The sequence below is a fragment of the Monodelphis domestica genome, chromosome 1 (genome assembly GCF_027887165.1).
Source record: "Monodelphis domestica isolate mMonDom1 chromosome 1, mMonDom1.pri, whole genome shotgun sequence".
Taxonomy (NCBI): Eukaryota; Metazoa; Chordata; class Mammalia; order Didelphimorphia; family Didelphidae; genus Monodelphis; species Monodelphis domestica.
The window spans coordinates 271,810,598-271,838,070 of NC_077227.1; the positions used below are offsets into that span (position 1 = coordinate 271,810,598).

The 27,473-nt window shown below is 34.6% G+C and overlaps 1 long non-coding RNA gene across 1 annotated transcript in view; it reads left to right on the forward strand.

The window, feature by feature from the left end:
* Positions 1-4,124: 4,124 nt before the first annotated feature.
* LOC103098192 (uncharacterized) overlaps positions 4,125-27,473 on the forward strand; it is a 51,251-nt gene continuing 27,902 nt past the window's right edge. Inside the window, exons 1-2 of the long non-coding RNA XR_457418.2 lie at positions 4,125-5,030; positions 17,152-17,258. This is a non-coding gene — a long non-coding RNA (uncharacterized LOC103098192). The remainder of the gene's footprint in view (positions 5,031-17,151; positions 17,259-27,473) is intronic.

Genomic DNA, 27,473 nt, shown 5'->3' on the forward strand with positions numbered 1-27,473 from the left:
AAGCCATCCACCTGACTACTAAAGGTCCTACTAGAAACTATGAGTTATGGTTCCCTTTCTGCCCTGCTGGAGATGTCTCTTTCCTAAAGTATGTGGCATTCTGGCACATTTCTGTCAATCATAATTGGTCTCAAGAGAATATACGGTGCTTGAGACTTTTGAGTGTAGAGCACAAGAAACTGTCTTAGTCTTGAGCCAGGAGCAGGCCAAAGGACTGGGCCTCTGGTGGGTTTTTATATTTCTCACTATGGGCATTCAATAGTTATCCCCAAGTTCTGATGTGTGATTTATTTTGTAATTTGTTTCTCTCATAATTTGAATTGTTATATAAGCTGATAATAAGAGAAAACTAAATTGTTTACAATAATCTGTCATTGGTGAGCTTTCTTATCAGGGGGACACAAATGCTGATCAGCTATTTAGGAACATACATATGTTCTTTATGAAATTATACCATACAAGTGCTTATCTTATTATTGAAGAGATTACAGAAAAATAACCCAATAGGGAAAATGATTCACAAAATGGAAGATCAAAACAAAATGGAACTGGTTATGCCAAGTCAAAAAAAATATTACCTCTACATTTGTCTGTGGCTGAGGAAAACTATCTTCCTCACAAAAACTGCCAAAAACAGTTGTGGAAAGTCAAATTGTCTATAAATTTGGGGTTATCTATTAATTAAGAAGATAGCTAAAAATGAATTAATTACAGAACTTAGAGCAAGAATAGCGTTTTAGCTGCACCTTATCAGAAGGAATCATTTAAGTTGGGAAAGAATTTGGATTTGACTTTGGTAAGGTCTTCCATTCCTTGATTGGAGGAAGACTTTTGGAACTTGGAAGGGTTCATATGATTTTAGATCTCCCACTTTCTTATTAGCATTCTAACATCATTTCTGTTGGCCTGTAGTGGTGGTGGTTGTGTCTGCATTGGGAAACAAGGACAGACTTGATGAAGGATCACTGTGCTTAAGAGAAAAGGACTTCTGGCAACCAAGATCTGTGAGTTGCTACCTTTCCTTATGTTCTCTCCAAGCATATGAAACTCATTTTTCCTTGGACTTTGTGTATACCTATGTAAGAGTATGATAGAGAGGCTTTTGGTGGTTAAAAAAAAAAACAACCAAAAACCAAACAATCCTTAATATATTGTCATAGTAAATACCCCCTTTCTAAAACCTATTAAAGGCTGACTAATTGTTAACTATAATGGAGGGGAGGGTCATATGGATGGGAATTTGAGCTGACTATAGTAAAGGATCACTTCAGAGACCCTTTTGCAGTACACCTAGAACTCTAAATGGAGATGTAGACAAGCTTTGGGGGACCTCACTCATGAAAGGGAGTGAGAGCTTGGTAGAGATCGTTGACTTTTACATGAACTACATACTATATAATTCAGTTCATCAGATGAATTTTTAAACTGTCTAAAATGCAGTGTGTAACATTGGCAAAACAAAGAAAACCAAAGCCATTCTTTGCTTTCAAGGAGCTTATCCTCTAATGGCAAATAAAACTTTGAGGTAGGTAAATACTAAGTCATGTGAGAGGAGATCCCTAAATGTGTGTCTGCTTATCTGGGTTGAGGGAGTAGAATTTAGCAAAGACACACAGAGGAGGAAATAAACTACTCCACTATCTTTGCCAAGAAAAACCCCATGGATACCTATGGTCCACTGGGCCATGAACAATCTGACATGACTGAACAACAAAATTAGAAAAGAAATGGCCCTTGAGCTGAGTCCTCAGAGAATCAAGAGATTTTAAGAGGTAGAGTTGAGGGGTAAGTGCATTTAAATTCACACCATAGTGAGGGACCTCAAAGGCTAATAAATGGCACTTCTAGGATTCTAGTCACCTTTTCATTGATCTCAACTTTCCCACCCCCACCCTGTGTCTTTTCACTTACCCTCTTAGGGGTCAGGACAGATATTTTGAGAATCCACTTCAAATTTCAGCTAATATTAGGCCTCCCAGGCCAATAAGCTCAGGCTAAATTCTATAGAGGTTTAAATGTCCTCTCACTTCTTTTTATTGTTGCTCTTTTTACCCTCCACTTAGTTGTAATCCTGAATAACTTCATGGAGACTTTTAGCTACTTTTACAGTCTACAAAATTATCTCTATATCCTCTACCCTCCTATTACCTTAAACATGTCCATTTCCACAATTCTATAAGAAATTAATAAAAAGATTTTCTCAGAAAAACCTAGAAAGAAGTACATGAACTGATGCGAAATGCAATGAGCAGAATCTGGAGATCATTGTAACAGTAATAGCAATGGGGTACAATGATCAACTGTGAATAACTTAGCTATTTTCCTCATTACAATGATTCAAGACAATTCCTAAAGACTTTCATCAAAAATGCTATCCATCTCCAGAGAAAGAACTGAGGGAGTCTGAATGTATACTGAAGCATACTTAGTTTCATCTGTATTTTCTTTCACAACATGACTGATGTGGCAATATATTTTGCAAAACTGCATATATATAACCTCTATCAAATTGCTTTCCTTCTCAACGAGGGGGAAGGGAAGGAGGGGAGAATTTGGAACTCAAAAATTGTTAAAATTGTTTTTACATGTTAATTGATGAAAATATTAAATTTAAAAATCTATTACCTTACTTAGGTATTAGGAAAAATGCAATGGGTTAGTAGAATTTTCACGAATATGTGAAGGACTACAATTCTTCCAGTTCTAGCAACTCACTGGTATGGATGGGGTATCTGTACTTTGAAAAAGGATAACACAAATGCATCTCTAATTGGTGGGATTCCAGGCAGCATGACAGTAATATATTTCCCATGCTGTAGGGCAGCTACTTTGGGCAAGGGCTGTGTTCCAAAAGCATTTTTAATGATACTTTTGCTGCCATTCTAACACCACATAAGGTAGACTCTGGGCTCCTCCTTTGAAGTCCTAGGGTTTTTTTCTTAATAGTGTTATAGTCAGAGCTAGCTAGCACATGGGAAACAAAGTAGACTTAGTCTGAGAAACTGAGTCCTAAACGTATTTTCCTGGGGATGGGAAGGTAAAGAAGAATATCAGGAGCAAGATCTGATTTGCTTCCATGACAACCCTTACAATTCATCTCTTCTTTTTCTTCTCAGACACGTTGAAGGAAATGGTTGGGGAGGGGAAAGGGAAGCACTTTTTAGTGGTGGTAATAATTTCCAGCTAGTATTCTAATAGCCTCTGGACCTTTGCCAGTTATTGCAGCACTGTCTGGGGCATTGTGAATGATAATAATAACAATAATAACTGACATTTATATAGCACTGAAAGGCTGGCAACACACTTTGTATAAATCCTTTCACTTGATCTTAGCAACAGCCTTGTGAGGCAAGTCCTATTATTATCCCCATTTTCTAGATGGAGAACTGAGGTTAAATGATCTGCTCAGGGTCCCAGTGCTATTAAGAGTCAGTTTCCAAGTTTGGATCTTCTTGACTCCAAGCTCTGCACTCTATCCATTATGCAAGATGCTTAGTAGTATTGGTCATATTTTACAGATGAGAAGATTAATGGTTACAGAGGTGATATAAGTGAAAAAAGCCAGAACTTGAAATTAGGTCTCTGCCTTTCTCTATATCTTCCCCTGTCTCTATCTCTCTCTATTTCTCTGTTTCTCTCATATTGTACTTCTCCCAGTCTCTGTTTTTATCTCAGTCTTTCTGATTCTGTCTCCATCTCCTATCTCTCCCTTTTTTTAATCTTCCTTTTTCTCCTACATGTTGGAGATATAGAAACAATTCCTGAAAATCAGTTTGACTGCTCTTATTATCTCACCAGATATCACACTACCCCCTACTTCCTGGGCACTGCCCTCCCCACCAAATCCCTCATCCCTGCCCTTTTTCTCTGTCTCTTTACCCTTCTTCCCTTTCTTCCTCTCTTACCTCCCCACTACCTCTCCCTTCCTGCCCAGTCTCCCTCTCCCTCAGTACTTGGGACAAACTCCCAGACTGAACCTTTTCTGAACAGCGCCTCTCCTCCTCAAGCTTAACAGAAGGGCTCCCCAGAGACAGCCTCTCCAGGCCCAGAAACGGGCTCTGGGGGCCTAGGAGGCGCCGGCTGGGGCCGGGTGTATAGTGCAGCTGATACAGAATCAGTTTTTCCCAGAGGATAGCTTTGGATTCTGCATCTCACTCAGGGTCCTGCTGAGGCTGGAGAGGAGATACTTCTTGTCTCCAATTAGAGGTGGAGGGAATGATCCCACTCCTCTACCTCGGGTGAGAGGCTGAGGAAGCATCAGGTTTTCTTGACTATTTTGCTAGGCCAGACACTTCTAGGATTGCTCTTCTCTTTGATCTTTTAGCAGGCTGGTACGTTTTCCCACCCCTCCCCCATTCTCCTACCCACCAGACCCCTGAATTTAAAAACAAACAAACAAAAAACCTCTAGGATCCTTGCATTTTCAGCCTTAAGCCTGATTTCAACATCCAATCTCTTCCTCCATCTCCGCTCCAACTTTCTGCTTTTCAGCTTTAAATTTCCTCCTCGTCAGAGGAACTCACTACCTTTACTCTCAACTCTGCCTTTTCATTCTCTTTCACCACCCCGTGGTCCCTGCCCCAGCTCCACTCGGGTACCCCAGGCCAAAAAATCAAACCTACACAAGTTGCCACTGAGATGCTGAGGGGCGTCATCACCTCCTAGCAACTCTCCTAGCAACGGGGTAACATCTGCTCCCTCTGGTCCAATACGAGAAGAGAACAGCTGGGCGTCCGCCTCCTGCTCTAAGGGAGGGGAGGTGAGCTGGGCTTCAGTGACTGAAAGAACCTGCAGGAGCTAAAGGCTGTGAGTCCACCGTGCTGCTGCTGCTGCCGCTGCTGCTGTTGCTGCTACCGCTACGCTGCCCTCCACTGCTTTTGCTGCGACTGGACTGCTGCCTCTGTCCAAGTTGGCCAGAAGAGCAAGAGCCCCAGTCAAAGAGTGCGAACGCCAAACGCAAGGAAAGCACCTGCATCTTTGCAAAACAGGTGGACGCAGCTAACTGCTCCTTGGTGGCCCCTGCTTGCGAGGTATGTAAGTCAGTTCCTTATGGCTCTCTGGGTTTTTATTATATTTGGCTCAGTCAAGGCACCTTTTGGTGCTAGGTGCTAGGACAGCGAGGGATGTTGTCTGGGACTTCTGCTGGAAAGTCAGAGCTTCTTCTAGAGCTAGATAGAGCATTATCCTATTTCCTAAATACCAAAACGGATTCATATAAGGACCCTGTACATTATTGTTAAATTTTGGAAGAAGTTTCCTTTTTTGCCTTTTAAAACCCCATCTCCCTGTGCCAACACCATTTGACTTTGCAGCGCTGCTGTGTGCTGCTGAGAGACTCAAGGCAACCAGCAACCCGTGGAATGCATGCAGGTCATGCTGGAATGAAAGAGTGTAGCCCCAAGCTGATTTTAGCAGCTATGTGCGGTCTAAATACATGCAACAATCATGGTCCTATTCTGGAATGGGTCCATTTGGCTTGGAGCACCTTTTCACTGTTACTTAACCCCTTGAAAAGTAACCATAGTAACTTATCTCTCTTTTGATGGGATCCTCCTTATTGGCTGTCTATTTTCCTCTTGGAAAGATCATCTCTCTAAATATAGAAGATGATATCAGTAAGCTTTCATTTGTATAGAATCTATCCAGTTAAATATCATACATTTAAATTAAGAGACTACATGCAATGAAAAGCATTTTGTATTACAATTCCTATCAGAAATATGCAACTTTTAAAATGGAAGGGGATAACTTAGAATTTATCTTCTTTTCGCATTTTTAGAAATTATACAAAATATCAGTACTTAATATATCGACTAAAAAGTAATTCACCTGTTAGAAGGACTGAAAATAAGTTGAGTATACAGCTGTGATTAACTAAAGATTTAGGGCTACAAGGAAATAAGGGAATAATTTTCAAAATACCACAAGGAAATAATTGTTGATATTTCACAGTCTCTAATTCCAGGTGTATCATAAAGGCAAAGGTTTTAAATAGAAATTCAGTTTAGCAATGTTCTTTGTGTTTACAACTAAATTGAGGAAAATATTAGTTTCTGAATATCCACCATAAGTCCAAACATGATGCTAAGAATATCTTGTCTCAATGCCAGCATATACATTGACTTTTTCAAATATGACTTGTGTCTATCTTCTTGTTCTATGATGCCAGATTAACAGTCCAGCACTTAGACTGTAAGAAATGCTGGCTGTGCAAAGGGGAACTCTTACAAGATTTTCTGAAGCCATCCTAGAAACACATTTTACAGATTGATTCAGCATTACCAGGTAATTACTAGCATAAAAGAAATTTCTGTTTAAATATGTATCAAGAGAAATAAATGCTAATGCAGCATTACCATAACTTATAAGATCAATACACAGGGTTGTTTATGTAATTTAGAGGATTGCTAGATAGAAGTCAATAAAGATTTTCTGTATAAAAGACATTTGTGGTCTTGCAGATTTCCCCTATAAGCCTGGAGTGTTTAGGGATGGCTACATAATAGAGCATATATCATCTCTAGGAGCTTGTAAAGGAAGTCAGTCATCACAGTTTTGCTCATAGGAATTAAAAAAAATAATTGAAAAAAGGAAATAAAGTGAAATTAGTGAAATTATGAGATGCAAAGAAGAGCTTGAAAAACTGCTGTTGGATAGAATTTAATCTGCATAAAAATTAGATGCTGATGTCTAGAAGACATACAGCAATCTTGAACTACACTCAGTTTTTAAAGATCCCTAAAGATTTTGAACTCAATTTTAGCCCCTCTCATAATTTATATAATCTGTGTGGCCGGTACCTTCATATTGGCAAATATCACATTGAATTAAAGACAGCTCTTAGGAATGATATGGTATTATTACTCCCACTCAGTCTCAACTTTGTTTTAAAAAATAAAGCCTCCCACCTTCCTCTTTTCAGAGAAAGAAAGGTTCTTTCCAGGACATATTCAAAAACTAATTCTGATTTGATGAAAAAACGTTGCATAATTATGATAGATTTTGAAAGAGGCATTAAAGGTATTTCTCTTTGGAACTGTCCACAGTTCTGCTTGATATAAAATCTCTGGAGCATTTTATTTTCACTTGAGTGACAACATTTGCCACTCAAGTACACAAGAGACCTTTGACACTTAGGTTGGTTTTATTAGCTTAAACTCTCCTCTATCACCATATTATGCATTATAGTGAGGGAGGAATCCAAGGAAACATATGGTTTACTGTAATCTACCTTAAAATGTGTACAGAGTTCATATTCTAACCAGAGCTTTGCTCATGCTATCAATTTGAGAAAAGTTTGAGTGATCTAGTCATGATTAGTAGTTCATTTATATGCATTAGTTTCATGCATTAGTAATTTATATGCATCCTGTCTCTTATATAATATGCATAGACATTAAGATCACTCTATGCCCTTTAATTTATGTGAGTCTGCCCTTTCATTGAGACCATTGTTGCCATCAAAAAGGTCAAATGAAAGAGGTTCTTGAATTTCAATTTTGATTCTATCACAGAATACACATATCTCTCAGGTTAGTTTAGATGGACAATGTCATTTACCACTTTGTACATCAGAAAACATTATTGTAAGATCTTTAATATTGATTGAATCCAGAAAAAAGTCACTGAAGAAGTCATGACATGAAATAAAAATCTTTGAAATCTTGATGAATTCAAAATCAGAACCATCAGAGGAAATTGATTCTTCCATACTAATCTATATTTAAGGAGCTAATAACTCTCCTTATTTTAATGGGAACTAACCTGTGCAGCTCTCTTGAGGGGCATGACTTACAAAGAGGTAGTGTGCTTCAACTAGCATGAAGACAATATTCTAATTTTAGCATTTTTCCATTGTGACATTTTGTGTATGTGTAAAAATGCCATGTTAATTTTTGTATCCATGTTAATTACATGAGATCCAGGGTGTGCCCAAATAAAAAAAAAACTTCAAATGATTATGTAGCTATGGGTCAAACTAAGAGTCACAGTGGTGACTTTTGATGCTAGTCTATGCATATAAATCTCAAAAATAATTTTGAAATTAAAGAACAAGTAGTCCAAAATTAATGCTATTTGCCCAAAATACTAAATTTCTTAAATATGGCAAAAATAGATATTAGCACATTGGGAGAGTAACTTCATAGTTAATAAGTTCTGGTAGAAAATTGTGACATCAAAATGTGTATCTCAAATAGACAAAAGTTTTTTAATTCCCTTGTCTTAAATATACTATCTTTCCAAATAATGTTTGCATTTATTCCAATTTTTGCATTTGCTTCAATGATTTCTTTCCCCTAGCTCCATTATATTTGCATACTTATCTTTTTTTTTATCCAGTTTTTGTTACAGTATCTTAAACACCTATGGAAGCATGCAGGTTTAATGACTAGTGAACAGAACGGCACCCATGGGATAAGGACTGTAATTCTGGCTTCATACTTTGGTATGACTCCTGGGAAATTGCTTTACTTCTCAGTGCCTTCCTTTTTCCCATATGGAAAATTGGGATAAGAATATCTGCAAATTTACCAGGCTAGTATTAATTTTGAACTAAAGTACTTGTAACTCTTCAGAAGAAATGTGCCACATAAATTAAAAAAAAAACATTGTAAAAAACACTGCAATGTGAATGATGGCAGGAGAAGCTCCTAGGAAAAGCCAAATGAGCATTGGATTTTTCTTATGGGACCTGCTATAGAGCTTTCTTTCCAAATACTCCCAGTACCCTATGGCAATGGTCTCTCTTACTCCTGTATTTCCATTTTTTTCTGAATAAATTGTGTTGGAAGATGTGAGTAGTTTGAGTAAGTTACACCATGAGAGATATTAAATGTGGCTTGAAGAAAATGAAGAACTACTGGCATGCTTTTATCCCCTTTTGTCTGAATAGCAATCATTCAGATCACAAATCAACAGACATTAAGTGCTTATTATATTCAGAGTGAAATCATAACTGTCCCTGGTAACTAGGGCTTTTTCCCAGGGTGCTTAAATTTAGAAAGTTCTAAAATAATTAGTAATAGTAGTAGTAATAGTGATGATGATGATGATGGTGGTGGTGGTGTTGGTGGGCATTTATATATCACTTGACAATTTGAAAAGAACTTTAAATGTGTATATACACACCTATATTATTATATACAAAATACATACATATATAATTTCATTAATCCTCACAATAACCTTATAAAGTAGGCGCCAATATTATCCCCATTTTATAGATGAGGAAATTATCCAAGGGAGGTTAACAAGTGACCTGTCTAGAGTCATACAACAAGTGGCTGAGTCAGTATTTGAACAAAGGTCTTTTTAACTTCAAATATAGTACTCTACTCACTGTGTCATCTAGCTACACAACTGGTAAACCAATAGCATGCTTTCTTTCTCTAAACTCCCAGAGTTTCATTCCAGTGAGTTCTGCCTTGGCTTTTCTCTACCTTCCACCTCAAACTGAATTTATCTTAACAATTTGATTTTCTGTTATAAGACTAAAAGTTATAGAGAAGATTCTGATCTGTTTTGGCAGAAAGTTTCCCTATCTGGAGTTCCCTCTATCAATAGCCATCCTCCTCCTTCACTAAATAAAATAATTAGCTTTTATTGGCTGTAAGAAAGTGGCCTTGGGTGCATTTTGTACTTCTTGTTTCAGATGCCCAAATGGTTAGTTTTGGATATTGCAACACAATGGGGAGATGGAGCATTTCAACAAAATACTATCCTTATTCTCTAAGAGTTTACAGTTTAATAGGGGAATTGATAGTCCAGTTGGTTCCCTATAAACCTGCACCCTAACAATCCCTTTGATGCAGGGCAAAAGAACATTTACATATATGTTCTTTATTGTGACATAGATATATTTATCTGCCAGATATCAAGTAAAGACTAAAATTGGCCTATGGAAATTGTCTCTGGTGCCCAAGAAGATAAAATGCATATAATGGGCCAGAAATTTTGAAAAAGTGAATGTACACATTATGATAGCAATTAAAATGCTTCCTTGCCACTAAAGGATTTGCATGTTTGGGGGGGGAATCATGCTTTAGGAGCTTTACTTTAGAAATCTGTTTAACAATATTTAGGACCAGAATGTCAATATAAACTATTTATAAGATTATTGGAGCTTACTAGGAAGGGATTACCTCAGAGGGCATCTAGTTTTGTCTCTGTCTGAAGTGTAATTCCCAATAAATGGCCTTCTTACCTCCACTTGAACAACTTTCATGAGCAAACTATTTCTTACTACCTTCCATTCCATTTTGGGGAGTTTTCAAGCCTACAGTCAAGGAAACCTGTGTTCAAATATGGCTTCAGACACTTACTATCCTGGGCAAGTCACCTGTTTTGCCTCAGTTTCCTCACCTGTAAAATGGATCAGAGGAGGAAATGGCAAATTACTCTATTATCTGTGCTAAGAAAACCCCAGATAAAGTCATAAAGAGTTAGACATGATTGAAATGAATGAACAACAATAACAAAATTATTAAGAAAGTTTTTCTATTGTGTGAATTTTATCTCCTATTCACTTTCCCTTCTGGGTTCAAACTCAGTAAGAGTAATCCCTCTTCCACATCCAGCCTTTCAACAGAGGTCATGTTTCCCCTTAATTTTCTTAATTTAAAGTAATTTTAAATTAATTTATTTAATTTAAAGTAAAGATTACCAATTCCTTCAATTGATTATATTATATATTATATGACATAGTGTTAAGTCCCTCCAACCTCACCAAATCCTCATTACCTTCCTCTGGACATAGTTATGTTTGCAAATGTTTCTTCTAAAAGGTGGCATCTAGAACAGAACATCATTCTCTAGATGAGATCTGACCAGAATAGAACATGATCTCCTCATTCTGAATACTGTATTTTCATTGGGGCAGCCTAAGAAGGAAAGGCAATGTATCTTAATGGACCGAGAACTGATCTTATAATCAAGATGTTTCAAGTTCAACATATGACACATACTGCATGTGTGGACAAGTCATTGGACTTCACATTGTCTCCAGGCAACTTAAGACTATAGTTGTGGAAAAAATTCTGTTTTGATAGAAGAGGTTTCCTTATCTGCTGTTCTCCATATCAGAGATGATCCTTCTCTTCCAATAAAAAACAATTGCTAAGCTTTTTTGGCTGACATTGTTTGTTGTTGTTGGTTCATAATGAGCTTATAGTGAAATAAAATTCTTTGCCTTTTTATAAAAACAAGAATTTTTGTCTAATTGTATCCCCTATGTTTTATATATGCATAACTGATTTTTTTGGTCCACTGTGTAGGACCTTTTATCTTTATTAAATTTTATCTTGTTACATTTGTCATTTATTCCAGTTTTTTGATATCTCTTTTGATACCATTTGTTATCCACATTGGATACATTATTCGACACTTATTATTCAACATTTGTTATCCACATTGATACATTATTGAATACATTATTCAGTATACTTCTGGGTTTGTGAAATTTACTGCATTTTGTTAAACATATTAATAGCCAGCATTTATGTAACACTTTAAGGTTTGCAAAGTGTTTTTCATTTGCTGTCTCATTTGGTTTTCACTGATAAAACTACTGTCCTTATTTTATTAGTAAAAAAACTGAGTCTGACAGGTTAACTGTCTTGCCCCAGTTCACATAGTTATTATTAAATAACCAAGTCAGAATTTGAACTCAGATCTTCCTAACTCCAGTTAAGTTAGTCAATAAACATTTATTAAATGAGAAGTTGGTCCTCTGGCCAGTAAAGAATTTCATTCATGAATATAGAATTGAAAACTTCTCTTAGATTTAGCTGTCTACTAGTATATTTTCCATAGATACACTGGGAAAATAGGAAGAGGCTGAGGGAAAATGTCTGATTGAATATTGTTTTTCATCAATGCACAGAGACGATGAAAAATCTACAAGACTTACTATTGCAGTGAGCCTTCAAATTATTTTTCTCAAAAAATTTCATTACTATTGTACTTGGTTTTAGCCATTGAGTTAGAGGGTGGCTTTGGAAAGAGGAAGAACAGGATTCAAGTTGTCTCTGATACACAGTGAATGTGTGATTATGAGCAAATTAATCTTTCGGTTTCATGGATAATTTTTTTTTTTTAAAACCCTTACCTTCCGTCTTGGAGTCAATACTGTGTATTGGCTCCAAGGCAGAAGAGTGGTAAGGGTAGGCAATGGGGGTCAAGTGACTTGCCCAGGGTCACACAGCTAGGAAGTGGCTGAGGCCGGATTTGAACCTAGGACCTCCCATCTCTAGGCCTGGCTCTCAATCCACTGAGCTACCTAGCTGCCCCCGGATAATTTTTTTAAATTGCATTTGTGAAGGGAGTCTCTATGTCATAAGTTCCACATGCTGATGTTAAATCATGAATCTGGACAAAAAAGAATAATCCAGGGTTGAGCAGATTTTGGAAATCTAACTAGAAAATCTACAATTATCTAAAATGGAAGACTTCAGAGAAAATTGGGAAGCTCTGTATGAACTAACGTAAAGTGAAGTGAGCAGCAGATCTACAGAAGAAAAACTTTAAAAGATTCAAACAAAGGCAACTATGTTGTTCAGTGGAGAGAGAGCCAGGTTTAGAGACAGGAAGTGCTGAGTTCAAATTTAGCCTCCCTAGTTGTGTGAACCTGGACAAAGTCATTTAAACTCAATTGCCTAGCCCTTACCCCTCTTTTGCCTTGAATTGCCTTGAAACCAATATTTAGTATTGATTCTAAGACTGAAGATAAGGGTTAAAAAAAAAACCCCAAACATCATAAAGAAAAACAATTCTGAAAGACTTGAGAACTTTGAGTAATGCAGTGACAAACCACAACCAGGGAATACTGAAGATGAATCATGCTCCCTCTCTCCTGAAAGAAAGGGGATGATGGGGTCAAAATGAAGAAGATACATATTTTTGTTCATAGTCAATGCAGGAATTCACTTTATCTATGCATACTAATTATGAAGGGTTATGTGTGAGGGTGGTTTATACTTTTTAGTTCAACTAGAGAGAGAGATAATAACTATAGAAAATAAATGCTCAATTTTAAAATTTAAATTTTTAAACAGAAAATGTTAAAAAGGATACTCCCATGCTTATAAACCCAGGAGATCGAAAAGATAGGGGTGCTGGGGTAGCTGGGTAGGTCAGTGGATTGGGAGCCAGACTGAGAAGTCTTAGGTTCAAATATGGCCTCAAAAATATACAATATTGTTTCTAAGATGAAAGGTAAGAGTTTATTAAAAATAATAGTGAAGTTTGTTGAGGGAAGATTTGGGAAGGCTTTTTGGCATGCTGAATTTGAGATGTTTATGAGAAATCCAGTTTGAAATGGCCAATAGGTAACTGGTAATGTGAAACTAGAGCTTAGAAGAGAAAACAGGGTTGGACATCACTAAAGAAAATGTTTATATTAATTCACTGATTTTTCTTTTTTATTAGCATGAACTCAAAAAACACCAATAGACATGATCATTTCTCTATACAAAGAAGAGAAGAGGGGAAATAAATATGAGGCTATAATATCACTAAATAAAGATTTTAAAGGGTGGATTTCAAATTTCACATAGTGCTTGCCTTAGTGTTCTGCTTGTCTATGCCCCCTTCTGAATTTTCTTCTACTCTCTTTGGTTCATTTGTAATGCTTTACTTTCTTTTCTTCCTCTTAGCATTACCATTACTCCATTTTTTTCTCAACCATTTCATAACTCAGAATAAATTAGACACTCCCTCATAACAAAGAATTAGTCACACAAAAGATAATGACACATTGGACATGTTTGAAAGTGTACAAGAATAGCATAATGATTTATCTTTCATCCTATAGACTTATAATTGAACATCATTGATTTCATGAGCAAGCATATATATATTTCACAATTATTGTCCCTCATGACGTTGAAATCACTGCAAAAATAGTTATCTCCATTCTGCTTATTATTTTCCTAATTATTTCATATAGATCCTTCCTGATTTATCTGAACTACATTTTTCATAATTTCTTAGAGTTTAATATTTAATTTCATTCATGTAACTTTTTAGCAATTCCTCCAATTCTTCCACTTGTTTTTTGTTCTTTACTATGTCAAAATTTTTATGAATATTTTATATGTGTGCCCCACCTCTAATTTATCCCAATTAATTTATTTAATCTTTTTTTCTGTTTTATTGGTGAAAAATGACAAATTTCCTTCTAAGAACTACTTTGAATACATATACAAACTTTTGGTATCTTTTTGTATTTTCTTTAAATTGTTCTTTCAATGATTTGTTCATTGATTTACCAATTCTTTCTAATTAAATTATTTAGTCTACATTTAAGTGCCACTTCTTTCTTTAAATTTCTTATTAATTATAGTTTTCATTGTGTTGTGATCAGTATAAGATATTATAAATATGCTTTTCTGTATTTGCTTATATGGTATTTTGGGCCTTCTCATGTGATCAACTTTGGTAAGGTGCTTTGAAAAGTTAAGAATAGGCATATTCCTTTATATCACCATTTAGTAATCGCCAGAGATCTATCACATCTTTAACTTCTTTCTTATTTGTGTTTTGGTTAGATTCATCAATAATCTGAAAGTGGCACCTTGAGATCTCCAAATTCTTTAGTTTTACTATCCTTCTCTTTGTGTAATTTAATTTGATTGATTTTCCAGTATTTAAATGCTCTAATGATCAGTCTATACACATGAAATATTAATATTATTTGTCTATGTTGACTTTAAGCATGGTATAATTTTATATTTATCACTTTCCACTATGTCTATTTTTATTATTGCCTTGCTTCAGGCCATGTTTTCTACCCCTTATTATTTCTGAAGCATAATAAGCTCTACTCTGGCATCTTATTTTTAATATTGTGTGAATCTCTGTATTTTAGAGTACATATTTATAGGAAATTCCCACTCACTTTTATTCTACTTATTATTGTATATACCCTCCATCTAAGTCTCTTTTGCTTTTTGCCCTTTTCCTTTCTGTCCTCTTTTCAAAGAAGAGATTGATGAATAGAAATAATCTGATGAAAATTTTAATCTGTTGTTATACTGGTAATCATACTCCTCAGTTTCTTTTTTCTTTACCCAGCTCATTCCTTGATCTCTTCTTGTTATACTTTCTTGTTCTCTTTTGAAAAATTCCCTCTTCAAGATTCTCACTCCAAATTTTAAATTTTCTTTTACTTTTGACTATTTCTTCCCTAACTCTATTTTTCTTATTTTCTATCTTAGTTTTCCTGTAACCAAGTCTTTCCTTGATGGGTTTAATTTATTTTCATACTAATTTGGGGGGTATTTTTGTGTGTATTCAAAGATTTGTTTATTGTTGTACAACAATTTTAGTTATGTCTGACTTCTTGTGACCACATTTGGGACTTTTTTCACAAAGACATTGGAGTTGTTTGCCATTTCCTTCTCCAGCTCATATTACAGATGTGGAAACTAAGGCAACAGAGTTAAATGAATTCCCCAAGGTCCAGATAGTAAATGTCTGAAACTTGATTTGATTTGAATTCAGGTCTCCCTGCCTCCAGGTCCTAGTTTCACTTTTAGTCAGTTCAGATAAGTACAAGGTTCTCACCACTCCAACCTCATTCCTTCCTCCATTTTTTATGTTCTTATATAAATTATTAATATGAAATGATAATTTTCTCACTTTTTTCTCATTTTCACCTAATGCATTAATTCTTTCCTCCTTTTTCTTTTCTCTATTAAAACAAACAATTAACTAGGACCAAGGCCTTATGTTTATTATATTTTTCTCCCTCTTTGACTAAATGCCATTAAGATTCTGAATGATTATCTCTTCTCCCCTATTTAAATTTATGCAGTTTATCACTATTTAATCCTCTCTAATTTATCAATTTTTTCCCTTTCCAGGTTACTCATGGATCCATTGTGACATTTCAAAGTTTCTACTTGTCTCTTGTCTTATTTCATTTTTTAATTTCATTTTTCTTAATCTCTTGTTTTTTTTTCCAGTCACTTTTGTAGTTTTTGTGGCAAACCTATGGTTTTATTTTGGGGTGTAGCTTGTCATTGGGTTGGGGTTTCTTTCTTCTTTTGAATTTACTTCTTGGACTTATCTTAATGCATAATCTTTATTTTATTTGTTCTTTTTTCTTCTGTTTTCTCATATTTTTATCCTATGTTCTTCATATGAGCTTTTTTCATGTGGAATAACTTTCTCTAGCTATTTTGGATGTGGAGAGTTGGGCTCAATGTGGCTTTTTAAGTTACCATCTTAACCAGAAGTTCAATAGGTTGAATTTCCATAGTACTTTATGATTTTTAAATCAATATCTGTATCTATATCTAATCTTTGACCTTTATGACAGTTCTGTGATAGAGGAAGAACAAGTAAAAACCCTATCACACAGATGATGAAATAGATTTATAAAGGTTAAATTGCTTCCCCTATGCAATACAGTTAGCAAGAGATTGAGCCAGAAATTGAACCAAGAAGATTCTAAGACACAGAGCCATGACTTTACTCTAGAGAGACTTTTGACTCTTAAGTCCAGTAGTATTTTTACTATACCAGACTATCAAATTACACCTGTGACAAGTTCTAGAATACGTAGTTCACATCATGAATCCAATTCTACTGTATTTTGAAAGATCCAGAGTACTAATGCCATTTATTTGATTCATTGTTGGGTATGGTAAATAGTTATCTTATTATTATTGGTCTTCATGATAACAAGTATCTCTGGACTTAGCTAGTCTGGTTATCAGATGATACATATAGAGTTTTTACCAGGTCCATATTCAAAGTTTTTCTAGCAAATTAGAGCCCACCAGAACTTATGCATTACTTTTCAGATATAATACTCTGATGAGACTTTAGAGGATGATTTTGTTAGGGGAAAGAGTAATTTCTGAGTGACCTTAAACAAGAGGCTCCTATAGATCAATAGAATAGAAACAGTTCTATTAAGGTCACACTAAGTATTTCAAGCAAAGCAGCCAAATGATGGCATGCTGGGAAATAGCAACAACTAACAGATTCACTTGGCACCCAGCAATCACAGATGGGGCATCTCTTTCTGAACAAAAACATTATGGAGACCAATGTGCCTACATTTACAGCAGCTTTTCACAAACCAAAGCACATTTTGAAGATATAGAAAGGGCTGTGAGTCATTCTATCTTTTTTTTTTTCTAGGCTCATCTCTTATAATAACACCGTGAATTATTTCATCTTTGAACACAAAGGAAAACCTTCAGATCCTGGGAAGCTGAGGCTCAGGGATGTCAACTGATTTGTTCAAGGTACCATAGGAGCAAAAAAATGTTGTGCACCTGTCATTAGACCCCATGTCTTTCCTTCTATGTATCAGGTGTGTCACTGTGAAGTAATAAGATTTCTGCAGTTGTTACTGTTCCATTGAAAATATGTTTATAAAATATTTAGAAATGATCTTTTCTTAGCACATTTCCTCAGTTTATTTACCAAATATGGACAATACCAACATTTTAATGTTTTCTAGGTATAAACAGTAGAAATATGGCACAACATTGCATAAAATCTAAACATGGAAGGGAAATTAAAGACCCTCTAGATTCATAATGGTGAACCATGGTATGCGTGCCAGAGAGTGCCAGAAGGGGCTGCTCCCCTCCCCATCTCCACATGTGCCTGAGGACATTTCTCACATGACCTGTCCCTCTGTCTATCCACCTAATTGGAGTGCTTCCTCCCTCTCTTGTCTAGGGACTCACATGTAGCATGAGGGTTGCAGTATGGGCACTCAGTTTCTAAAAATGTTGCCATTATGGCTCCACATGAAATATCCCATTTTATAGATGATGAAACTGAGATCCAGATAGGCAAACTAGTCTTTCCAAGATTAAATGTCTATTGTCAGGGACAATTTTTTTAATTTTAGATTCTCTCATTCCAAATACAGTACACTTTCCATTCTACCACAATAAAATTCCATGCATGAATCACTTATTTGAATCAAATGTTGACTGTTTTTACTTGGAATCTCTGATGACAGAAACAGCTTTTCTTCTGGTTAGGTAATTTCTAGCACATGGCTTATTGAAATATTATAAATAAAACTTCTAAAGATAGCTTCCAAAACACCTGTTCTAGCATTCTACATGCCCAGGATCTGTCAGATTAAGTTCTAAGTGAAGAGAAGCCCCTTGGAGAGAATAGTAGATTTGGAGTAAGGGAATTTGGCTCCAAGTTAGCTCAGGCAAGCAAACTTCACCTTTCTTGGTCGTGGTTATTTCATCTATATAATGGGGAGGTTGGACTAGATGATGTTTTAGAGTTATTTCAACTTTATTTTTATTATTTTTTATTTTAATAACAAATTTCCACCTAATCTTCTGAAGTTATATGATACAAATTGTCTCCCTTCCTACCTTTCCTCCCTTCCTGGAGCTGGCAAGCAATTCAATCTGGGTTATGCATATCACTCAAAACCTATTTCCATACAATTTTTTGTAAGTGAATTATCTTATAAAACCCCAAAACATATACCCAAATAAACACATGATAAGTCACATTTCATCTGCATTCCTACTCTAATAGTTCTTTCTCTGGAGGTGGATAGCATTCTTTTTCACAAGTCCTTCAGAATTGTACTGGATCATTGTATAGCTATCAGTAGCAAAGTCTATTTACATTTGATTGTTCCCTAATATTTCTATTACTGTGTATAATGTTCTACTGGTTCTGCTTATTATTTTATTCTCCATCAGTTCATGTAGGTCCTTCTATTTCTTTCTGAAATCATACTGTTCATCATACCTTATAGCATTCCATCACCATCATATACCACAATTTGTTCATCTGAGGGACATCCATTTAATTTCCAATTCTATGGTACCACAAAAAGAGCAGCTCTAAATATTTTTGTACATTCATACAAATGAATTTACATTTTTGTAAATTCATACAAACAGGCCCTTTCCCTTTTTAAAAAAAATCTCTTTGGGTTACAGACTTAATAGTGGTATTCCTGGATCAAAGGACATGAATTCTTTTATAGCTCTTAGGGCATCATTCCAAACCTCCAGATCCAAACCTCTAGAATGGTTGGATCAGTTAATGATTCCACCAGCAGTGTATTAATGTCCTAATTTTACCACATTCCCTGTGACATTTATCATTTTCCTTTACTGTCATATTGACCAATATGATAAATGTGAGGTGGCACCTCAGAGTTGTTTTAATTTTCCTAATCAAAAATGATTTAGAACATTTTTTTCATCTGATTTTTGAGAACCTTAATTTCTTCATCTGAAAACTGTCTATTCATATACTTTGTCAATCTATCAATTAGGAAATGACTTGGATTCTTATAAATTTGACTTAATTCTTTTTATATTTGAGAAATGAGACCTTTATCAGAGTAATTTGTTATAATTATTTTTCTCAGTTTGTTGTTTCCTATCTAAGCTTGTTTGCACTGATTTTGCTTGTATAAAAACTTTTTAACTTAACTTAATCAAAATTATTCATTATACATCTTTTAATGTCCTCTGTCTCTTGATTGGTTATTCTTCCCTTCATAGATCTGACAGGTCAGCTATTATTCATTCCCCAAATTTACTTATAATTTCAATAATTCTGTTTAAATCACATACCCATTTTGACCTTATCTTAGTATAAGGTGTGAGATATTGATCTAAACCTAATTTTTGTCATATTGGTTTCCAATTTGCCCAGCAGGTTTTGTCAACTAGTGGGTTCTTATCCCCAAAGCAGGAATCTTTGGGCTCATCAAACACTAGATTGCCGAAGCCATTTACCTATAGGTTATTCCATTGATTCCCCCTTCAATTTCTTAGCCAGTACCAGATTGTTTTTGATGATTACTGCTGTATACTACAGTTTAAGATCTGTTGCTGCTGGGCTAACATCCTTCAATTTTTTTCCATTAATTCCTTCAATATTCTTGACCTTTTGTTCTTCCAGATGAATTGTACTATTCTTTTTTCTAGTTCTATACAATAGTGTTTTGGTAGTTTGATTGGTATGGCACTGAATAAGTGAATTAATTTAGGTAGGATTGCTATTTTTATTATATTAGCTCATCCTACCCATGTGCAATTAATTTTTCCCCAACTGTTTAGATATAATTTTATTTGTGTGAAAAGTGTTTTGTAATTGTGTTCCTATATTTCCTGTGTTTTTCTGGGCAAATAGATTCCTAAATATTTTATAATGTCTAGAATGATTTTAAATGGAGTTTCTATGCTTGCTAACTCTTGCTCTTATCGGAAGTCATTTCAACTTTAAAACTATGATATAAGACCTAAGCTAATGAAAGCCAAGAATTGGAATTTCCCATTGCGTCCAGCTGGTGAACCAGAAGATAATCACCAAAATTATAAGGAAATAAATTTAGATGAGCCAAGCTCTCATAGTTTTGTTTGCTTAACTCTGCCTAAAATAAAAAAGAAAAACCAACTGATTTAAAAATGCTTTAGCATTTACAAAATCCTTTCTTTAAACATCTGTGTGTGTATTATGGCCCCTAGTATACAGATAAGGAAAGGGAGGCTCAGGAAAGCTAAGTGATTTGCCTATAGTCATTACACTAGTAAATTTAGGAGCTGTGATTTGAAAATAAATTCTTTCTTATTTCATATCTAGTGCTCTTTTTTTACTATACAAGTGGTGTCCTATTTTATTCTATATTCCTATCAATTAAAAGCTTTATTCTTCCATATCCATGCATCCATCCATGCATGCATGATGCATTTATCCAATCATCCATCCATTCATCCATCCATCCATCCATCCATCCATCCATCCATCCATCCATCCATCTGTCTTCATGTCTGTCTGTCTATTTCTATTTATAAATCATATATATCTCATTCTCCCTATTTGTGTGGTGAATTATAAGTGGGGAATAATATAATACTTGTTAAATTTAATCTTCACAATCATAAGGAAACTACATATCAAAGAATTCCAAAATATTGTTCACTATAAATGCTCATCTGCCAGATATAATCATTTTTAACCTTGTGATAATTTTTCTGATATCTTCTGCTTAAATCCCCAAAGATTAGAAAGGTTATAAAAATCAAACACACACACGGAGTTGGAAGAGACGGGGATAGTGGATTGATAGAAGGCCTGAAAGCTAGGAAAGTCAGAGTTCAAGTCCAAACTTTGATATCTTCTGGCCAAATGAGTGGACAAATTATTTGCTTTATCAGTGTTTTAGGCAATTCTGTAACACTAAAAGTGGCAGATAAGGTGCCTACTTACACTGTTAAAGGGAGTTTATTCACCCACTTGCTCCCTATATCACTGACCTTATAGATTCATTCCTATTTCCAAATTATGTATAGATGTGCTAATATATAATGTATATCATAAAACATGATCCAAATATAAATGGCAAAAGTGGGATAATAATGAAATAAACATCTTATAATACATTTTAATTTTTTAATAATGATATAAAACATTTTATATTATAGATGTATTGAGTTTTTGCTTTTTTAATAAATGGTTGAAAATCATTAAAAATCTTCATTTTGAAAGTCCTTGAAAAGTTTAGAAAATTCTATTTCCATGGTTTAAAAAAAGAAGATAAAAAGTTTTTTATAGGTGACAGATTTATGTAATTTTCAGCAATAAATTCCTAGTTTTTAAAAAGCCTTGCTAATCTTGAGGACTTTTAAATTGTTATTAGTTGATATCATAAGGAACAAGATACACTTAAGGTGAAGTTCACTGTTACCTAGTGTGTATGTTAATCCATATTTCAAATAACTATGATAATTTTGAATATTTTGATGAAATTACTTTCATATCTTATTAGATTGTCATAATTTTTACATTGTAATGTGGTTGATCAAGAGGTTCTACTAGCATTTGAAGTACTAAAGCTGACTTATTTTTGTTGTTTGCTTGTTCTCACATAATTAGTATTACTTTTAATCAGCGGTTTCATTGACAGAATCTTTGTAATCCATTTTGTGAGGATTAGTTCAATTATAAGCATAATATAGAAATATACTTATCTCAGGATATGTAGAGCATGCTGAGAGTGAATGGCTAAATGAGAACATTACTATAATCTCCATGGTGTGGAAATTGTACACTTCCCTTATAACACTTCATTTCTATACTTGACATGCTGACATGTGCGCAAAGAACTGATGCCAATGTTAAGGGGTCATTGTTTTATTAGTAGTAAATTTATATTAATTTATAATTTAAAGATAAAAATAAAAATAAAAGAGAAGTTCCAATATTTTCCTTTTATACCTCAGTGGACTACTCAATGTACATCCTGAGGTGTATACACACACACTTTGAAAAGCATCCAACTATACTCTGATACCTTAATGTAAAATATTTCTTAACTTTCATTCTGTCATTAGAACTGTGGAAACAACAACTTAGTTGGAAACTAAGTCATTGCATTGTTTTTCCTTATTTCTGGGATCTACTAAAAACCATGCTGGGTTGTGTATTTTTGTTTTGTTTTGTTTTTGGGGTGTGTGTGTGTGTGTGTGTGTGTGTGTGTGTATGTGTGTGTGAGAGAGAGAGAGAGAGAGAGAGAGAGAGAGAGAGAGAGAGAGAGAGAGAGAGAGAGAGAGAGATAGTGGTAGTTGTAAGAGAGGAGATTTCGTGTGAATTCATTATATAAATTAATTTACTTCTAAGGTTATGGATTCATTTTTAATATTTTTCCAAGCATCTATAGAGGCTTAAGACATAAATTATTTAAGTCCTTTAACCATAAAAATCCATGGTCTGTCAAAGTGAGTATATAGTTTCATATGTCTTAGTAATGCTGTTTTTACATCGTAGCTATCTCTCAGAGTGGGGATCAGGGGGACTGAAACCTTTCCTTGAGACAAAGAAAATAATTAAGTATATGACTGCATATGACATTACATTTTGTATTTTGATCTAGGATTTCCCTACCTCTTTGCCCTGATGAACAAGATGTATTTCATTATCTCACCACTAGGATCTTTACTCATTTTTCAATTAGTTATTTGACTTGCTTTTAGTGATTAAAAATATTTACATTGCTGTCATTATTGTTATATATTATTCTCCTTTTTCTATTTTTAAATTCTGCATCAGTTCCTAGAAATCTTTCCATATTTCTCTATATTCTTCATATGAACCACTTCTAATTGTGTAGCAATACTTAATTGCATTCATATAACTTACTTTTAAAAAGCCATTTTCAAATCAATGGACAACCATTTTGATTCCAGTTCTTTACTTCTACAAAAAGTGCTACCATAATTTTTTTTCTATTTAATCTTTTTTTTCTATTTTTGACTTCCTTAGAATGTATGTTGCAAGTATCATCATGGGTTCAAAAGATATGGACAATTTATTCCTTTCCATATTTTCAAATTCAGATCTAGAACAGCTGAACAAATTTAGTAGTTAACCAATGATGTATCAGTAAGCTTGTGTCTCTAGAGTACTTTCAGCATTGACTTCCTTCCTTCCTTCCTTCCTTCCTTCCTTCCTTCCTTCCTTCCTTCCTTCCTTCCTTCCTTCCTTCCTTCCTTCCTTCCTTCCTTCCTTCCTTTCTTTCTTTCTTTCTTTCTTTCTTTCTTTCTTTCTTTCTTTCTTTCTTTCTTTCTTTCTTTCTTTCTTTCTTTCTTTCTTTCTTTCTTTCTTTCTTTCTTTCTTTCTTTCTTTCTTTCTTTCTTTCTTTCTTTCTTTCTTTCTTTCTTTCTTTCTTTCTTTCTTTCTTTCTTTCTTTCTTTCTTTCTTTCTTTCCTTCTTTCTTTCTCCCTTACCTTTCATCTTGGAGTCAATACTGTGTATTGGTTCCAAGGCAGAAGAACACTAAGGGCTAGGCAATGGGGGTTAAGTGACTTGCCCAGGGTCACACAGCTGGGAAGTGTCTGAGGCCAGATTTGAACCTAGAATCTCCCATCTCTAGGCCTGGCTCTCAATCCACTGAGCTACCCAGCTACCACTGACTATTACTATTTTTAAAACTCATTTTGTCAAAGTACAGAGGTTGGTAAGATGCCAGAGTTATAATGATATGTATTTTTGTTTCTGTTAATAATTTGGAATTGTAGATTTGGAGCAGTAAGGAACACCAGACTCCATCTAGTCCCATCAAGCTATTGGTCTTATAGATGAGAAATCTGAGGGCCATATGAGGAGTGAGTTGCTCTAGACCAAAAAGCTAGTAAGAAATGAAGTCAATATTCAAAGCCATATCCTCTGACTTCCAAATCCAGCTCCAGGCAGGTTCCTACCTGAAGTGAAAAAATGGTACATCTAAAATGGAGCAACAAAAATTAAAGATGCCACATTTAAATGAAGCATAGGAAGATGAGAGGAAAACAAAAATCTCATGCTACCTGTTACCTGGAGAAGAGCTAGGGAATAAAATAGGAATCAGAAATCAAGTTATTTTTTTCTAGAATCTTCCCATAGTCGCATCCTACTCTAAACTTTTTAGGAAGGACAAGTAGTTAGCTGTTAAAAACTTTAGAATGTCATAATTTCTGTTTGAGCATGCAAAGAGGATGGGTGAGCAGACAAGCAAAAAAGAAATCTCTCTGGATTCTCTTGACTGATGCTCCCAAGTTTGCTTACAATCATCCTTCCTGGAAGACATCAGAGAACAAAAGAAAGATTTCTTCACCTTTACATCATGAGTAATCTGGATTATTTAATGTTCAAGAACATGATTAGTCTAGGTTATTTAATAGTAATATAAGGTAATATTGACTTCTATATGTCCTCAATAATCAGGAGCAGAATTCTCTGCAAATTCCACATAAACAATGACCTCAGTATACAAGAACTGGTTTATAAAGATGATTTATAAAGATTTATCAAGATGATTTATAAAAGTAAGAATGGTCCAACTTTTGAAAATACAGAAAGGTGAAAAAAGAATCAGGCAAATAAGATAAAGGAAGGAGAAAAGTTTATAATAATGGAAAATAAAAATCACAATAATTTTGATACTTTATAAGAAAAAAAAATTGACCAAAAGTCATCAATGACTTTCTTGCTCTTTTCTGACATCTCTCTGATAGATCTACAATAAAATTATGGGACACGTCTTAATATGATTTTTATTTTGAAAATTATTCATGCAGAAATTAGAATTAGATGACTGCCTTATACCACATACCACAATAAATTTAAAATGAACACATGGTTTGAATATAACAAATCATAGCATAGAAAATTAGAAGAGAAAAAGATCAGGAATTTTTCCAGACATGGCTAGAAAGAGAAATCTTGACTAAATCAAGGAATTAGATGACTGCCTTATACCACATACCACAATAAATTTAAAATGAACACATGGTTTGAATATAACAAATCATAGCATAGAAAATTAGAAGAGAAAAAGATCAGGAATTTTTCCAGACATGGCTAGAAAGAGAAATCTTGACTAAATCAAGGGACAGAGGAGACCATAAAAAACAAAATGGAAAATTTTATAACTATATTTTCTAAATTTCCCTAAGAATTAAGTCAATAAAGAAAATTAGAAGAAAAATTATAGAGTGGGGAAAATTTTGTATTAAATATCACACATAAAGATCTGAAAGCCAAAATATAAAGCAAGGCACAAATAAATAATAGCAAGAGCTGATAGTTTGAGAAATAGTGAAAAGATTTGGCCTAATAATTTCCAAATTTTTTAAAAAATTATATGTGATGATAGTACTCTTTCTCCAACGCTAATTTATCACCTCCTGCTCATACTGATGAGCTAAGTGCCCAGAGATTGGTCGACTATCAGGAATAATTCTTTGGGGATGAGTTCCTATTACTATTGTTCATGAGTCCTGTACACCAGTATGCTTTCCCCAATCATCAGCCAATAAGCTCAATTAATTTTTAGTAAAGGGCATATACTAAAATGGAATAATATGAACAGTTTATAAAACTCCCCCCCCATCCACTCCAAAACCACCTGGTTTTCTCTCTCCTTTGTGTGTATATAAAATCTATATGAAAAGTTGCTTCAAACTGCGTATAGAATGGTAATAAGGCAGGTGTAGAAAGGGTCATGTCTTATTGTTTGGACCTAGAAGACCTTTTCTCTCTGTAGAGTGTTCATTAAGTATAATTTACATGAAAATCTTTGCTGGCCTCTGATAATTGGTGCCTTTCAAAACAGAATTATCATTACTGGAAACTGACTCACAGAAGTTCCAAAGGACCTAGCAGTAGATGGAATATTTGCCCATGCTTCAAAAACTCGCCCCTCACCGGGCAATATTCTCACTCATGGCCATAAGAAAGCATATTCAAATCACTGGTAGTTAGAAATATGCAAATTAAAATAACTCTGAGGTTTCACCACAGTTTTCATAAATTGTTAAAAATGAAAAAAAAGGACCATCAGTGTTGAGGGTCTATGGGAGGACATGTACACTAATAATCTATTGGTTGTAATTGAAATATTCCAGTTCTCCTGGATTCCTTTTTGGAATATCACAAAAACAAAGTTAAACTTTCAGATCATTTAATCAATCCAGGAATCTCCATACTGTGCTTAAGCTCCAAAAAGAGTCAAGGATAGAAATAAAGTCTACTCTATGCCAAAATAGAATCCTTAACTTTTTTTATTTAATTCACACAAAATCTTTTTCTATTTTATGTAGACAAAATTTTCTATTTGATCTTTTATGATGTTTTTCTATTCCTTGTTTGATTATGAATGTTCCTCCACTCATTTTCACAGTTGTGAAAGCTCTCTTATCTAGTGTTTTCCCCCTACTTTTTAAATAATGGGAACTCATATTCCAAATCTGATTCTCTTTTGAACTTTTTGTGGTTCATAGCAAGAGATCATAGAAACACAGAATTTGATAGTTGCACAGTAGCCAAATGACCATCTATAGCAACTAATGCCTCAAAGGATTCCTACTTTAACTTTTTTTGAAGACTTCCAGTAGTTCAATCAACTACTTCCTAAGTCAGCCTATTCCACTTTGGGACATTTCTAATGTTAGAAAGTTTTGTTTTTTTTCTACTAACATTGAAGCTAAACTTCCTCTTGTTAGCTTCTACCCATTACTCTCCATTCTTCTTTTGGAGCCAACCAAAGCAACCTCTCATCCAAAATACAGTCCTTCAGTATTTGAAGAGAGCCTTTGTGTTTCTCTTCTCTAGGTTAAATATACTAAGTTTGTGCAATTTGTCCTCATATGACACGGACACAAACCTCTTCACCATTTCAGTGCTTTCCTCTTGATTCATTCCATTTTAATCAATGTCCTTTTAGAACAATACAATTGCAAAGATGTGGTTTGACAATCACAGAGTTCTGAGAGACTATCACCTCCTTATTTCTGGAAGCTATGTCTCTTTTAATGTAGCCGAAGATCACATTAGCTTTTTTGGCTGCAACATCACACTGCTGACTCATATTTAGTTGCTGTTCTAAATTTAATTTCTGACAAACTGTTTCCCAGTTTTCCCAGAAGTTTTTTGTCAACATGGGATTTTTTCCCTTTGTAATTTATGTTCATGGG